This window comes from Pinus tabuliformis, chromosome J (assembly GCF_031772625.1).
Source record: "Pinus tabuliformis cultivar Carrire ecotype Pingquan chromosome J, CPIR1, whole genome shotgun sequence".
Lineage (NCBI taxonomy): Eukaryota > Viridiplantae > Streptophyta > Pinopsida > Pinales > Pinaceae > Pinus > Pinus tabuliformis.
In genome coordinates this window covers 140,394,030-140,401,834 of record NC_142295.1, presented here as the reverse complement: position 1 = coordinate 140,401,834, position 7,805 = coordinate 140,394,030, and positions in this window count along the sequence as shown.

Below are 7,805 nucleotides of genomic sequence, written 5' to 3'. Positions count from 1 at the left end.
TTCTATTTTTTTTTAAAACTAGTTTGTTTTTATTTTTTTTTTTTTTTTTCCTAGTTTTTTCTAATCTCTCTCTCTCTCTCTCTCTCTCTCTCTCTCTCTCTCTATATATATATATATATATATATATATATATATATATATATATATATATATTTTAATTTTGTTTCTTTTTTCCAAATTCTTTATGGTTTGTGAGATTTTAATTTTTTTACATTTTTTGTTTTTTTTTTTAAATATTAATTTCACTAGTTTTTTAAATTTTTTTCGTTATTTTTCTATTTTTTCTTTAAACTAGTTTGTTTCTATTTTTTTTTCCTAGTTTTTGTTAATATATATATATATATATATATATATATATATATATATATATATATATATATATATATATATATATATATATTTCATTCTCAATATTACTTACTTAATTATATATATATGTATATGTATATGTATATGTATATGTATATATATATAATTGTTTTTTAGAGACAATTATTTCATGTGGATTGAAAATTTAATTAATGATGTATAAATATGTAGAATATCGAAAATGTAAAATATCAACCTTCTTCTTTAAATATGCAAATCAATAAAAGCCCCACTACAAAAATAAAAATAAAAAAAATAAAAACTAGAAAATATGAAGAAGAAGATCACTTCCAAAATTATTAAATTTACGAAATAATTATTTACATTTCATACATTAGAAAATTTAAAGTCAAAAAATAGGTCTTTTAAAAAAAGGGTTACGAAATAATTATTTACATTTCACACACTAGAAAATTTAAAGTCAAAAAATAGGTCTTTTAAAAAAAGTGTGTGATGCAGAATACTCACTTTTAAAAATCAGCATGAAAATCATTACCATTCTAAAACTTGATTTCATCCTTGAACATGAAAAAAAATTAAAGTTCCAAAAACCATGTTCTAAAAAAACATGTGTATTCTGCATCACCACTTTTGAAAATCGGGTCATTTTTTTGCTATCTCTACGAAACGGGTAACAGTATCAGTTCTCGTTTCAAAGTTTACATTGTTTAAGTAGATAAGCTTAAAATACAATAAGAAAAAATAATTTTCTCTCATTTGCTTTAAAAATTCATAGCTCTTATTTTATTGTTTTAACTATTATTTTAAACCTCAAAGTTTCCCTAATGATTATAATGTTATGTAGATTTTGCAACAAAGCTACATAGTTCTCACATTTTACATTAGTTTCTTGTTACAAATAAAAATGGCATATACAATAATACATAAGCACCAAAGCTCAAATAAGTATAAATCATTTCATTTTATCCATTTTCCATTTTTTCCAAAACATTGACAAGTCATATCATTCGCACATGAAATCCTCCTGACGCCATTCAAAGTGCATTACAAAGCTCTCTATGAGTTATTTCTTGTGTTGAAAATCATAGAGGAAAATAGAGTTGACTTAAACTTGTTGATACAAATATTGTTATGAAACCAGCTCAAGAAAAGATAGAAAAGATAGATCAACGCCTTAGAATTCAGCCTCTTCGAGGGGGCAACCTCCTTTACATTACATAAATGAACAATTCTTGGATGATACAAATGACAAAACCTCCTTTCTATATATAGGAGTCTAAGGAGTCACAATATAATCCAGCCGACCTAACAATAATAATATAAAGCCACAAAAATAACAATAGAGGGATTCTATGGGCACATTAATAACAATATGGGGGCAATGGGGGCACAATAATATAAATAAGGGGTATAACTACAATAGTAATGGGGTAATCAATAGTATTATAAGGACCCAACATGCCCCTCTCCTTCAAAAAAGTGTTGTCCTCAATGCTTGAGTATTTCTGGATACTTCTGCATAAAATTCTCATCCTCCCATGTGGAATCTTCAGTGGATAAGTTCTTCCACTTGATAAGGTACTCTGAAATTGATCGATTTCGTAGCTGTCAAGTTCTTGTTTCTATAACTGCTTCCGGTTCCAATATAATTTTTCCTTCCTTGTCAAGTTCTGGCAATATTGTTTGAACTGGGAGGTTTTCGCCTATAACCTTATTTAAGCATGAAACATGGAAAACTGGGTGCAATCGAGAAGCTGCAGGAAGCTCCAATTTGTATGCCATAGTACCAATCTTTGGTAGCAATGAAGAAGACATGAGTCAAAATTTTGCCTTGGTGATGCTGAAAGAGTTTTAAATGTCCATGCTTGGTGAGATCACATATTTTCTTGGCTTACAAGTCCAACAAAACAAAGACGACATTTTTCTATCACAAACCAAGTATCTCAAGAAGATCTTGAAGAAATATGGGATGGAGGATTTGAAACCAGTGTGTACCCCTATGGTAACAGGATGCAGCCTTAGCACAAGTGATGAATCGGCAGCAGTACATCAACCAACATATAGATCCATGATTGGTAGTCTGCTCTATCTAACAGGTACCCGACCAGACATTATACATGTAGTGGGAATAGCTGGAAGGTTTCAGGCAAATCCAAATGAAACTCATCTTTAGGAAGTTAAGAGAATTTTCGAATATCTTCAAGGAACTCAAAACTATGGCTTATGATATCCTAAAGGTACACATCTCACACTTCATGCATATACAGATGCAGATTGGGCAGGAAGCGTGGATGACAGAAAAAACACTAGTGGTGGTGCATTCTTCATGGGTCCTAGATTAGTATCTTGGTTCAGCAAGAAACAGAGTTCAATTGCATTATCTACAGCTCAAGAAAAATATGTAGTTGTTGCATCTTGCTGCACAGAACTCCTTTGAATGATGCAAACATTGCAAGACATGAAAATCACTTATACTCCACCTATCTCCATTTCTTGTGACAATACAAGTGCAATCAGTATCTCAAAGAATCCTGTCATGCATTCAAAGACTAAGCACATACCCATCAAGCATATTTTTCTCTGGGAACAAGTGCTTGAACAAAAGGTTAAATTGGAGTATGTTCCCTCTAAGGAACAAGTTGCTGACATACTCACCAAACCACTGCCCAGGGAGACATTTGAATACCTCAGGTAAGAGCTGGGGGTAGTTGATGCATCATCTTACTGTTGAAACTTGTTTGTTTTAGAGAAAAATGGTTGTACATGAGTTTCATAAGGAGGATAGTCGTACATACGCTGGTTTATGTGGGTAAAATCAGGTATATGTTGTTTGAAGACAATCAGTGGGCCAGGCTCTAGTTGAAATGAGTCTGATATGGGTCTAACAGAGACCTTTTGGCACAGGTTCAGGGAGAGCATATATTCTTCTAATAATGCATTGTTTGCATTAGCTTAGAAGATCTTGGTTCAATTTCACAGTTGTTTTGGTTTCAGGTGGAACGGGTGCAAAGGGAGAACATGGGTACTGGTCTGAATGATGACTGACAGATGCTGCTAATGTTAGTTGTTGATAACTATCATAGTCTTGTTGTAGATATTTTGTCTCTATGTCATGTATTTATTTTCTCATCAAGGTCATGTAACGGCCTATTTTGGTTTCCCCACTATGCCTGGGATGAATGTACTTATTTGTCATGTGTAAACTTCTGGTGTATCCCCACTTGGTTGGGTGATGGATGTATGTATGTGTCTTTGGTGATAGGAAGGTCTTTTATAATGTATAAAGTTGTGTTTCTTTTGGTAGATCATCTTCTTGCAGACCTTGCCTACATTGAGGGGGGGTTTGGACAGCACAACAGAGTGGAGGATTCAGCATGTATTCAGGGGGAACATAACCCTTTGCCCTTGATGTCAAAGGGGTAGAATATTTTTGAGTGACTTGGGATTTCCATCATGTCCAAAGGGATATATTGTTGGCATTATGTCACAGGTTTGGTACTATGGCACAGGTGTTGTCCTTGATGGCAACTCACTCAAAAGGCAGATCATAGTTCAGGCTCTCAAAATGAAAGAAAATGAGGTATACACAGGTCCATGTTAAGAAAATCGTGTATACACATGGGTGTGCCAATCAAAAGGTATGTATATGTATGCATGCACTTTCATGCAACGAAAAGCGCACATGTGTGGGAAAAATTATGGTTGGTCCATGGTATTTAATCTGAGATATTTGAACGTATGGTTTTGGTCCCTGGTATGGCAACCAAAGTGTTGATCCCTGGTATTGAGTCCCTACTATTGGATCTCTATGGTTTTGGACCATGGTTTGAGTAAAGCCTAAGTCTATAAAAAGGGAAGGAGATCATTTGGCAAGGTATCAACTGAAGCATTGAATATCTTATGAAGAGCAAGATCTAGAATACTGTCATTGGGTTATGGTGCATAACTAGATCTAAATTAAGGAGGAACCTGAACACAAGGAGAAGGATAAGTCCTATTGGGTCAAGATCTTAAGGCAGTTTGAAGAGAAGTATCTTTGTGTAACCTTTTGATCTGTTATATTTGGCGCATGACATGATCTATAAATATGATAATCTGGGTATAACTAATGTCTGATTAAGTAAAAAGGATAAATTATCTTTTATAGATCTGTACGCAAGTTCAGTGCAGTAGAGGCATGTATACACGCTAGTTCAGTAAGTCAAAACAGTGTATATGCTGGTTGGCCTTAATTCAGAAGCGTATGCACGCAGGTTGTATACATTGAAGTAGTGTATGACTCTTGAAATACGTTTTAGCTAGTTATGTTTATTGCTACAGTGTTCTGGGTTCAGAATTGGTGTCTCGTTACTGTTACTATTTTCTGGGTACAACATTCAGAGAAGTGATTATTTGATTCAGTTTGTTTGGTGCAAAGGAGTTTGGTTAATGCAGATATACTTGATGTTTGATTGATATATGTGGATCCAGTCTGAAAATTTATGAAACATGGTCCCTGGAAGAAAAAAGAAGGTTGTAGCCTTCTGTAGGTCAGCACCTAAGTATTAGTACCTCAGCTAGTACAAGAGCTAAGGGGGTTGTAGCTCCCTTCCAAGAGAAGCTGGGGAACGAGAGAAGGTTGTAGCCTTCTACAGGTAGCAGCTTGCGTACTGGTATAAGACTGCACCAGTAGAGAAACATTGTAAGAAGAAGTTTCTAATTGAAAGAAGATAGAGACGAATTACAGCAGGTGGTTTTCACCCACATTGGGTTTCCACCTTATATCTTGTCTTCTTATGTGTGATTGTCTGTTCTATTTTACTGTTCCTAGTTATTGGTCATATGGTTTGCTGGACAAATTAATGATCAACATCTGAAGAATAAGTTAAAGTACAAGTCTGTTTATATATGATTGTTTCCTTAACTGAAGTTGCATACATACGCGGTATTTACTAATTGAAGTAGTGTATACAAATCCGATTGTGAAATGAAAATAATTGATCTGATAATACTGATTCACCCCCCCTCTCGCTATTATTTCCAACAGATCACACTACTCTAATACCACTGATCCGGATTTAAACAAGAATTCAACAAACTACAGATATAACCATAAATATAGAGATGCAACAAAAATAATACTTCATTTTATTAATGTAAAATACTTAAATATGCTTACAAATAGAAATGGAAATAAACCAGCTAGAGTGATGGTAGCTTATCTCTGAGAAGATATGTGGTAGCTACATGCCTCTGAACTATGTTACAATGAGGCTCAAAGGCCTATTTATTGTTGAGAAACAATGGAAAACCCTAAACATCCAAAAACCTAACCCTAGGAGATGAAATGCCAAACTGTGGGCCCCATTTGGGTAAATTGGTACATCAACTTCCCGAGGTCGTAACTTTGGCATACAATCTCTGTTTGATGCACACAATACCTCATTAGAAAGATTTATCTAAGGACTACAACTTAAGGAAGAGTAGCATCAGTCCATGGAATCATGATGATCCCAGGTTTCCAAAAAAACATTGTTTAGGGCCTCAAAGCGTCTCTAGAAGTTCAGGACCCGAAAAAACTACTAAAAATAGTAAATTGTGCTACAAATAAGGAAATTGAAAAACTGAAAGAGAAAGTTGTGGGGGTCCAGGTGGGATAGGTGGGTGGCAACCAACATCTACCTTGATCATTCCTCCCCCCTTAGGAAGCAATGGTCCCCATTCCATTGAGTTCCTCCATGAGATGAGGAAGCTTCTGCTGAACTTGGTCCCTGGTGAGTTGTTTTGTAACCTTTGATGTGTCCAATAATGGTGGGAAGCATGGTCAAGGGCGGTCCATATTGAACACTCGTTGCAAGCGAAGGAATGGAGGAATGTTGTGCTCCAAAGAATTATATCCCATAGCCTTGGTAATGGTGTAAGGACCATGTCAGAGTGGTCTGAGCTTCTGATGGGCTCTTGTAAGGTGTTCTTTCTACAGATGCAACCAGAATTTGTCGCCCACTTGAAACTTATGTGGTAGATGATGTTGATCATGTCAATGCTTGCACTCAGAATTTTCCAGAATGGAGTGGCGATAGATCGGCCTGTTGGGTAGAGGTGCTCTAGAAGTCAGATCGGACAAATGCTTGACCTTACAGTGCAACAGTACCTTGTGGGTGAGGAGAAGATGTCCTTGTCTTCTTTCATGACCATATACATCTACTGATGCAGCTGCATGGAGGAACCCTTCGCGAGGGTCATGGATGTGGCAACGGTCTTCCCCTTACTTTGGCAGTGAACCAAACAAAAAATTAATTTCCTAGTGTGGGAGATGGTCTTGCTGCATTTCTTAACAGAGATCAAAGAGGTGGAGGTAGGTGGGGCTACCTCTTGTATCTTGTATAATGAATTACACAAAGAAATAATAACAGGGTGAGGCCTTGACTCATACACAACATGTCACCTCCACAAGTATGGCTGACCTAATAATACATCACAAACATCCAGAGCTGCAACATCACACAATACCTCATCTGTGAAGGGTTTGATGCTATAGGGAAGGTTGCACTACTGGCGAACTCGGAGATTTCATCCTTGGTTAAGCCACCCGATAGTGTACGGTTGTGGGTGTGGTGTAGTCGGTTGGCCCAACCACTTCACGACCTCTAATGAAATCAGGTTTGTTGGGTGCGGTATCCCCCAAGGAAATTTTTGGGGCTTAGAGCCCAGATTTTGGTCATAAATTGTATCATTGATGTAAAAGCTCTACATTTTGTGGGAGTGGAGAACGTAGCTTGTAAATGAGCCATAGGGTTGTTTGCCCTTAATTTTGTAATTTAATGTTGCCTATAGAGATCTACCCATGGTCCGCAGTCCATGGGATTGTATAAAGAGAGTGAGGCTCTAAGTAGTTAAGTGGTGATCAAAGGATGAAGAATTGAGTCATATCTGTGAAGTGTAAAGTCAAGTCTTTGGATCGTAGAGTAGGAAAAGGCTCTGTAGCTAAGTGCGCAGAGGCCTAGTAGTCCACAGCTAAGTGCGTGAACCCTTGTAGCTAAATGCGCAGGGTGAGTCGAGTCTGTAACAATAATAAAGAGAAGTTTTCATATCCATTCTGCATATTGCGTATTTATTTCCTGTTTTATGCATCTGTTACATTGAATATATTGGGTGTAAATTGTATTTTTACTGTTATATGATGCATGAACATATGTGAATATGATAATTAAGTAAATTTGAGATAAAGTATTTGTTTACGTGAAGTTAACTAAGATCCTTAAGAAGATAAGCAAGATCTATGGTACAATTTGGGGAAATAGCACATATCAGTGCCATAGTGGAGTGAAAGCACCTCAGCCCCTGGTTAGGGCTACGTAAAGGTGATTATAACAGATTCTCGGAATCGGATAGCCACTGCCCGGCCACCCCCATGGATGGCCAAGCGGTGGCCATCTGATTCTGAGAATCAGATAGCCAATTCCCAACCACCCCCATGGGTGGCTGGGCAGTCGCTA